Here is an 8,738-nt window from a genome sequence, read left to right as displayed (position 1 = left end):
GACATGTTTTTTTTTTCTACAGACCGACATAAACTTTACTCAAAACCGAGCGGTACTAAATTAATATCGAAATATTCAACAAAATTTGATTCGACATGGTTTAAAAAAAATCTTATGTCAACAGATAGATAAAAAAACACGTCTCAACGGTATATTCAAAATTATATAAAACTTTATATATTAAAAGTTATAAAAGAAAACCAAATATAAGTAAAAATAGTTATAATAATATAATATTAAAAAAAACAAACAAGGGGCCTAACGCATCGTTGACCATGGGTTTGGATGCCTAACGCGTCGTTGACCATGTGTTAGCTATCTCATCGGCGGGACTACTTAACACGTCGTCGACGATGCGTTAAAAGAGGGACAAATCTAGAAAAATGATTTTGGGGAGACAAATTTGGAATCTCTCACTATTAAATGGCTCTTTGAGAATTTTCCCTTCTATAAAAGTTAGGGTTTCATCTAAAGATTGAACCTTTTACGTGTGTTTATGAGTTTAAGACATAGATCTAGTAATTGGATGATAAACATAGGATTTGTAACGTAAAAAAAAGTTAGGATTTTGGTTAATAAACGGACTGTCTTGACATAGATCTAGTAATTGGATGATAAACAGAGGATTTGTAACGTAAAAAAAAGTTAGGATTTTGGTTAATAAACGGACTGTCTTGAAGCCCAAGTTCATCAAGCGGCATTGCGTGCTCATAGTGTGACATTATGACTTCATACAATAAAATTATGACTTCATACAATAAAATTAAGGCATAAATAACATTACAATGTCCCCAACAAAAGTTCGTGCAGCACTAAGAGACAGGGTCGGCCCTAGAGGCGGGCTGGGTGGTCCACGGCCTTCGGCCCGAGACCTCGCTAGGTCCGAATTTTTTTTATAAAAAAATTATATGTATTTTTATGAAAAAACAATATATATATTTAATATTTAAACTCAATCACATAACAACTTGGTCTAGTGGCAAAAGGGTATAACTCCCAACCAAAAGTTTGTGGGTTCTAGTCTCATTTGAGTTATGTTTAAGCCTATTATTATACAAAGGTTTTTTTTACACAACCCAAATCATCATGTTTAAGCCTATTATTATACAAAAGTTTTTTACACAACCCAAATTATAACCAAGTAAGCCCATTAAAAAATTAAATTGTTTAAACCCAACAACATACTCTTTTTATCTAAGGCCCAAAATATTTTTCGCCTTCGGCCCAAATTTTTTTTTTTTTTTTTTTCAATTCTCGGAGTCGGCCCTGCTAAGAGAGGTATTAACTAATGTCACAATTATTCAGTTGGTAAACCCGGACGTTGGTAAGAAAACCCTAGGGTTAAAACCGAGTGTTACAATGGCGATTCGAAAATTCGATCAGTATCAATTATGTTCGTTACGGTATAAGCCGCGCTGGCAAAACCCAATCGTTAAAACATAAAAACAAATTGGCAAATTAACATATAAAAAGACTAACACGTTAGCAAATAAACATTTAAAACGACATTTATTAGGTAGGTGAACCCGGACGCTAGTAAAACTTGAGCGTTGCAGGTCATGAGCATCACGGCAGTGAATCGTCGCGAATTTGTACCGTTTCGGTTAAGTTTGTTATGGTACCATATAAACAATGTTGGTAAATCCAAGTGTTAAAGCCCAATTCGTCAATTAACATATAAAAAGATTGGTATATAAGAAAAATAAAATATATAAAATGATGTTTGTTCGGTCGGTAAAACCTAAGTGTTGATAAAACCCGAGCGTTGTCGGTCCCGACATTGTGACAGTGAGTCGGTAAAACTCGGGTGTTGGTAGTTGTTTATCCCAGGCGTTGCGGCAATGGGTCGACGTGAATTCGATCGGTTTTGGTTGCATTCGTTACGAACTGGAAGGAAACAAAATAGTCGGTAAAATCCTAGCGTTAGTAAAAACCGAATGTTGTTTGTTTCAGGCGTTCAATGGTGAATCAAGGCGAATAACCGTTTAATTATAAAATTAAAATAAAAAAATGGTATGGGCCATTATGGTGGCGTCACCTAACTCAATAGGGGTACTGACACCAAAGTCGTTAATTATAGTTAGATAATAGCTAGTGTGCAACGAAAACACTTGTATATGATTTTTTTTTGGGCTCAAAATCATGATTGAACAAAATTGGGGTTGTACTATTTTGCCCTCATATGTATTTGCAATATGCAATGACTATAAAACTCAAAACTAACAAAAGTTGGCCTAAAATATGAAATGTTACACAAAATTGAAACGTAATTAGAGTGTTTGTTGAAATTTGAACATACAAGTGTAAAATTATTGAACGTTAAGAATAAATTCTGTAAATTTCCAACAGCATAAGCAGACATCTTCACATTTAACAGTTGCTTCTCTTCAAAAAATAAAATAGTATCAAAAGAGCATTAATTAACTAAACAAACTATTAAAACTTCAAGAAAGCACGAAATTAAACTTTGTTGAGAAGACTACAAAGCAAAAGGTAGTAGCTTCCACATTTCTATGTATTTAAACACACGTACTTTCTGGAAAATGCTGGAAACAGAGACCAAACAGATTTACAGACGACGCCTTTGAGATCAGTTTCTAGTTTTATTACAGTTTAGGACCCAACAGGTTCTAAAACCAGTTTAACTTAGCTAGGTGTTTAGCACCGTCACGGTTTAACATTGTTGCTCCTCGTATTCATATTGCGTCTTTGAAAAAGAAAACATAAACAGTGTATTCAATAATACACATTCAAGGCTGCATCATGATCTTCAGCAAATCACAGCATAAACAAAAAGAAAATAGAGATAAAAACAGCTAAATTCATCCAAAAACTTCAATCTCATAAAAAAGATCCAACATTTAAGTTACAATCTCAATCTATTTATGCAAACCCAATCCAAGACCACAAAACTCAAAACCTTGGCATCTTTCTCGACAAAATTACCGACACAGACCAAACTGTTCACTGTATGTATGCACATCCTACACCTATTTTCACATCTTTTCACAACCCCAAATGCATGCAAAAATGAATTTTAAGTATATATTGTGTGGACCAAAACAAATAAATAATACACACGCCAAACAAATAAATAATACCAACATATAAAACCTTTAAGAAGAAAGAACGGATTGAAGAGCAAGCTGTTGTTGAGGTTGTAATGATGACAAGGTAGATGCCAATGCAGACGGTGGTAATGTTTGCTGAAGCTGCCTCAGAAGATTGATCATTCGGGTAACCGTTTCCTCAGAGGCCAAATCTTTACCAGCAGAAAGAACCTAAACCAAAAATTCAATCAAATTACAACATGAATACAATGAAAATTATAAATAATAATTAAAATATTTGTGTGTGGAAATGTACATCTGCAAATACTGCAACTATCTTTGGAAGATACTGATGGTTAAGCCCCAACAATTCTCCATCAGACCTGGATGACATTCAATACAAATGTAACAATTTAACAGCCAGTTGTAATGGACAAAATATGTTCTCAAGTCAACCTGGCCCGACCCATTTTGACTTAAACTCATAATCTAACTGATTTTACCTTTCCACCATTGAGCAAAGCTGATCATGCACAACTTTAGCCTCAATCAAGTCACCTTTTAATGGCAAGCAGTTTAACCATGCAGGAACAATCTGAACACATGAAAAAATAAGGATTTATATTATTACAAACATCATTCACTTTGTTGTCCAACAAAATCTACTTCATAAAAAGAAACATCATGTTTATGAACATGTTAATGACTAATGAGATATGTTACTTATGGTAAAGAAAGAGTAAATCACCTGAGCAGCATTAATACTATCACGGTGAAATTGGCAAATCTTGCCAAGAGCAGAAACAGCATTGTCATAAGCCATAACATTATCCGGATGTAACGCATCAGGACGTCTTATGACAGCATCCAATCTGGAAAGAGCCTCTATAATATAGCAAAAGATGCATAATTAATACTCAAATAAGTGCAGATAAGAAAAAGAAACTATAAAAAGAATTAAAGAAAGATAAAACCTACCACCAACATATGGCCTGAATGCACCTCCACCACACTCAGCACACATGCCGACCCCGTAAACAGCAGCCTGACAAGTATAAAAAATGTTTAGAATTAGGCACCTGATAAAATGATAACTGTAACCACCATGACATATAATCATGCATACCTGGCGGACATCTGTAATTGTATCATTGCATGCTTCCAACACAGCTGGTAGGAAAGTACCATAATATCTGTAACAAGTAATAATACAATGTATATTTGTAAGACCAAAAACATCAACACTATAAGAAGTACCATTTTAAATAATTAAAAAGCCACCCATTTTGAGTTACCAAAGAATGGAAAGACTTACTTTGCAGCTGCATCCCCACAATGCTCAGCCACGTCATCAAATATGCAAATGGCTATTCTCTTTTCCTCAGATGTTCTATCGTTGCCCTAGAGTACATCAACAACAGGATGTTAATATTACGGTCACGCGTTCAAAAAGCATTTGTATAACAACTAAGATCAAGAAGTGGTTACAAAGATATGATGAAGTCATGAAACTCACCCACATAGGCATCAGGTAAGGCAATAACTCATCAAATAAAGGCAAGAACGGAGCCTTAAAAGTTTTAAGTAGAGAACCCAAGCAATCACCAACCTAAGTGTAAGAAAGAAAAAACTGTTATTAAAAAAATAAATCAGCATAAAAGAGTAAATTCATAACCAGTGAACAATAAACACATACTTGATCAAAAAGTTCTTCCTCTTGTTCATTCTCTTCTTTGAGCATTTCACCCTCTTCTGCATCAAAGTCCTCTGCTTTGACTCTTTCGGCTCTTTCATTTCTTCTAGCTGCACTAGCTGTCATCACCTGTTTTAGCTCTTCCACAATGCTTCTGACTTGGCTTTCATCTAAAAGGGGTCCACAAATCTAAACCAAAAAAAAAATCAGAATATTTCTCATAATCTTTACAAATGGAAGTTGAAATTAAGTATATAAGGAATCAAACCTGTACACACTCCTTTATTGCCTCCAGCATGTTAGAGCATATTTCAGTCTCTGGTTCCTGAAAGCCAAAATTCAACAAATAATGATTTGTTAGAGCATTGTTCTCAGTCTTATTGAAGTATTTCCATTAATTTGCAATAAAACATTATCTAATTTCTATCAGTGTGAAAAGAGGTTGAAAATAACCTTCTGCAAAGCCTCTACTAAAGCTGGTATGATATAGTCACACAACTGCTTCACATATGACTCATTTCGGCCCTGAGATTGACCCTTCTCAACAGCTAATTTTGCTGAACGAAGAAGCTCCGGCATAGCTACAAATCAAATAAATAGTTAATGCTGGCTAAAACAGAATATTTGATTAGTATTAAGCTTATTGGGAATTTAGAGGTAAGTTAGTACCAGAAACCGCAGCCTTCCTAACTTCTTCATGAAAATAAAACTTCAGAAGTGGGACTAGTGTTGGAGCAACCTAAATGAATTTGATCATTAAACAGTCAGCTTGTTATATTAAAAAGATGCATAAAACAAACAGATAAATTAAAGGATATTCCACCTGATCAATCCAAGGGAAAAACCCTTCCTTTAACTCATCAGCGTAGCAGCATAACATGTTGCACGCTGTAGCTTTCTCCTCAAGGACACTTGTCTTGATCCCTATCCTCTTATCTCCAAGCATGATAGTCTCAATGCTGCAATTTGTACAAAGTAAACTTATTAAGATCCAAAACTGATAACAAATAATGAGATTCCCTGTAAGAGATGAACAAAGTAATAAAAAATTACAGACCTTTCATCATCAGATTCATCAATATCAGCATCTGAATCAGCAGATGTAATTGTAACATCGGTTTAAGTTGAGCGGAATGAAGCAATGGTGGCATGACAACATTCATGTAAGGGAGGAAATCTTGCCCTAAGCACTTGCAAAGTCTTGCCCATGCCTGCAAAAGAAAAGTTCAAAATTATTAATACAACAAAGTTTATATATTTTACGAAAAGTTATGTAACATGAAATAGATAAGAAGCATACTTGCAGCATGTAGCTTATTGTAGGGTCATCTGTCTCCAGTTGGGAACCTTGCAGTGACATAAGGACATCCATAACCTTAAACCACACAATAAATTATTAGTCTTTAACACGATCTGTGCATGTGAAACAAATATAAGGAAGAACTGAAAAACCGTACCTGCTTGGCATCCTCTTTGAACTTGTCTTTTCCAACAGCCATTCCAACCAAACTAATACACTCCATAGATTTGGCACGAAGCATGCGATTAGTTTTGTCATTTGCATTTACAAGTATGGTTTTCAAATAAGGCATAACTGCATCATAATACTTTTGAAAATGCTCCTGCCAAACATATACCATGTGAGAACCAAAATTACAAGTAAATAATCAAGTAAAGAAACAGAAAAGAATATGTCAGATACCTGAGATGAGTCAGCAACCGAAGCCAAAGCAGTCAAAGCCCCCTCCTGGACCATCTGCTTACCATTCTGGATTACAAAAATAGATTCAATAATTAGTCTCCACTTAAAGAAATTTGAGCGTGTCCGTTTGAAAAATCAAGTGCTAAAACTATTTGGTTAATCAAAAAATTATTTGCAGAAATTTGGCTATCAAGACACGATGACATACCTGCAACAATGCAAGTAATTTTCCAACAATCCCGTCCAAATATGGCGTTAAAAGTTCCGGTGTACAGTTCTCACTAAAGTTGAGCACTGCTGAAGCAGCATGTGCCTGCAAAACATACATATGACAAAACATTAACACTTTTCTTTATTTGGAACAAAATGCAACTCTTTTGCTTCACATTTCTAGCAAGTAATGTATGACAATTTACAAGTAACCAAAATTTGTGGCCTTTAAAGATTCGGTTTCAAAATATTTCTTATACACATCCATACTAAATGACAAAATCCTATCGGTAACATACTCACCTGCACACGTGGATTATGGACGTCATCCATCGCAGAAGCTAATGCGGGTAGCACAAGATGATGATATTTATTTTGCAAGTCGGGTCCCAAATCCGTAGATAGCTGACCAATTGCATTGATAGCCGCCCATCTAGCCCGAGGGTGAGGATCATGAAATGAGTTCAATACCATAGAGACAACTTGCTCTAAGTTCTTTGTCATAACCTATATCAACATAACAAAAAACACCTTCTAAAAAATGCATATATAAAAAATGCTATATTTCAAATTTAGGTTCCAATACAATTACAAACCAAAACACAATCATTAAAAAGGTACTACCTTTGCGCAACCTTCCGCGATTTGAGCCAACGAAACGAGTGCTGCATGATGCTTTTGCCATTCCGGCGCAGCAAAATAAGCCGGCAAAACCTCAGAAACAACCGGAACAATCGTATTCCCACCCAAAGAAATCGAAAGCCGATCCAAATACTCCTGCCCAGCACTATAATTACTCGTCTCGCCCGCATCCTCATGCTCAACCTCCGCACTATGCCAAGCCGCATCATCCTCCACATCCAACAACATCTTCATCAATATCTCAAACAACCTCTTAACAAACTGCGGCAACTTCCTAATCATCCCGGGCGCCCTCTCCCTCGCTTCCGCCAACGTGACAACAAACTCAACCGCCAAATGCTTCGTCCCTTCCTCCAACGTCTCCGCTTCCGCAATCTGCAACATAGCCCCCACCACTTCCGCTATCTGCTTCCTGAAAAACCTCGGCTCACTCCCCGCCAACTCAATCAACAACTCCAACGCGTCCTGCGCCGTCGACTCCTCCCCGGAGTTCAACGCCTCGGTCAACGTCTGCATCATCAACGGCAGCAAGTCATGAAACTTGTTCCTGTCCGACGCCTTCTCCAAACACTCGATAAAATTAATCGAAGCACTCAACGCCGCAATCCTCACATCCGGGTCTATTCCCATACCCAAACACCCCAAAAACACGGCATGTAAAGTATCCAAATGCGGCACCAATGTGTCCCCAATAAACTGAGCCAACTGAGCAAAAATCAACAACGCACTCTCTCTATGCCTAGGGTTTGCCGACGTCACACACTGAAACATAAACGGGAGAAGCTCGGGCCAGCCGTTTTCGGGCACCAGCAGACCCGCAAGCTCGGAAACCGTATAGCATAGCTTTTTGGATATCGATTTGGACGATTCGGTGCTGACGGACTCGAGTAAAGTCGATTTCAACGTGAATTGAGTGGAGGGTGATAAATTAGGGTATAAGGTGTGCGATTGGGAGTCGTCGTCGTCGGCTGCGGCGGTGAGGATGCGGCGGAGGAGGACGGCGGACATGGCGCGAGCTTCGGCTTGAGGGGAGGAGTGGAGGAGGTGAGATAGCTTGAGGATTAGGGTGTCGGGGTGGTGGAGTTTGCAGAGGTTGAAGAGGGTTTCGGCCTGTGAGCGCTGGTCGTTGGCGGCGGACATGAGGTGGGAGATTAGGGTTTCGAATTGGGAGTTGTCGGAGCCCAGGATGGTGGCGACGTGAGCGAGTTGGTTGTCGGAGGATGCCATGGAGTTGACGGCGGCGGTTGTGGTTGGGATAATATGGTTTGTGTTATTACTCCTCCCTCCAAACAATGTGGCGTGTTTTAAAGAGATGGAGGGAATGAGGGTTTTAGGCTTTTAGCTTTTAGATCCAAACCTATAGGGGGGTGTTTGGATGCCAGGATAATGGTATATATGTATTTTTTTTATTTTCTTTTCTGTTTTTTTTATCACGTAAAAA

General features: G+C 37.6%; 1 pseudogene across 1 annotated transcript; it reads right to left on the bottom strand.

Annotated features, from left to right (window-relative positions):
- Window positions 1–2,830: 2,830 nt before the first annotated feature.
- LOC143617875 (uncharacterized) lies at window positions 2,831–8,524 on the bottom strand (annotated as a pseudogene). Its single transcript, XR_013150906.1, has 20 exons — window positions 7,280–8,524; window positions 6,959–7,162; window positions 6,654–6,758; window positions 6,446–6,511; window positions 6,201–6,365; window positions 6,044–6,118; window positions 5,801–5,954; window positions 5,567–5,702; window positions 5,413–5,482; window positions 5,197–5,324; window positions 5,012–5,068; window positions 4,747–4,932; window positions 4,567–4,659; window positions 4,366–4,451; window positions 4,177–4,243; window positions 4,029–4,095; window positions 3,799–3,935; window positions 3,554–3,645; window positions 3,367–3,433; window positions 2,831–3,281 (listed from the first exon to the last, which is right to left on the bottom strand). The product of XR_013150906.1 is annotated as an uncharacterized LOC143617875 (transcript).
- Between the last annotated feature and the right edge of the window lie 214 nt (window positions 8,525–8,738).

The sequence above is a fragment of the Bidens hawaiensis genome, unplaced genomic scaffold (genome assembly GCF_021521415.1).
Source record: "Bidens hawaiensis isolate Kalapana, Puna unplaced genomic scaffold, B.hawaiensis_p1.1 tig00059730_1, whole genome shotgun sequence".
Classification (NCBI taxonomy): Eukaryota; Viridiplantae; Streptophyta; class Magnoliopsida; order Asterales; family Asteraceae; genus Bidens; species Bidens hawaiensis.
This window is presented reverse-complemented; position numbering and strand designations above follow the sequence as displayed.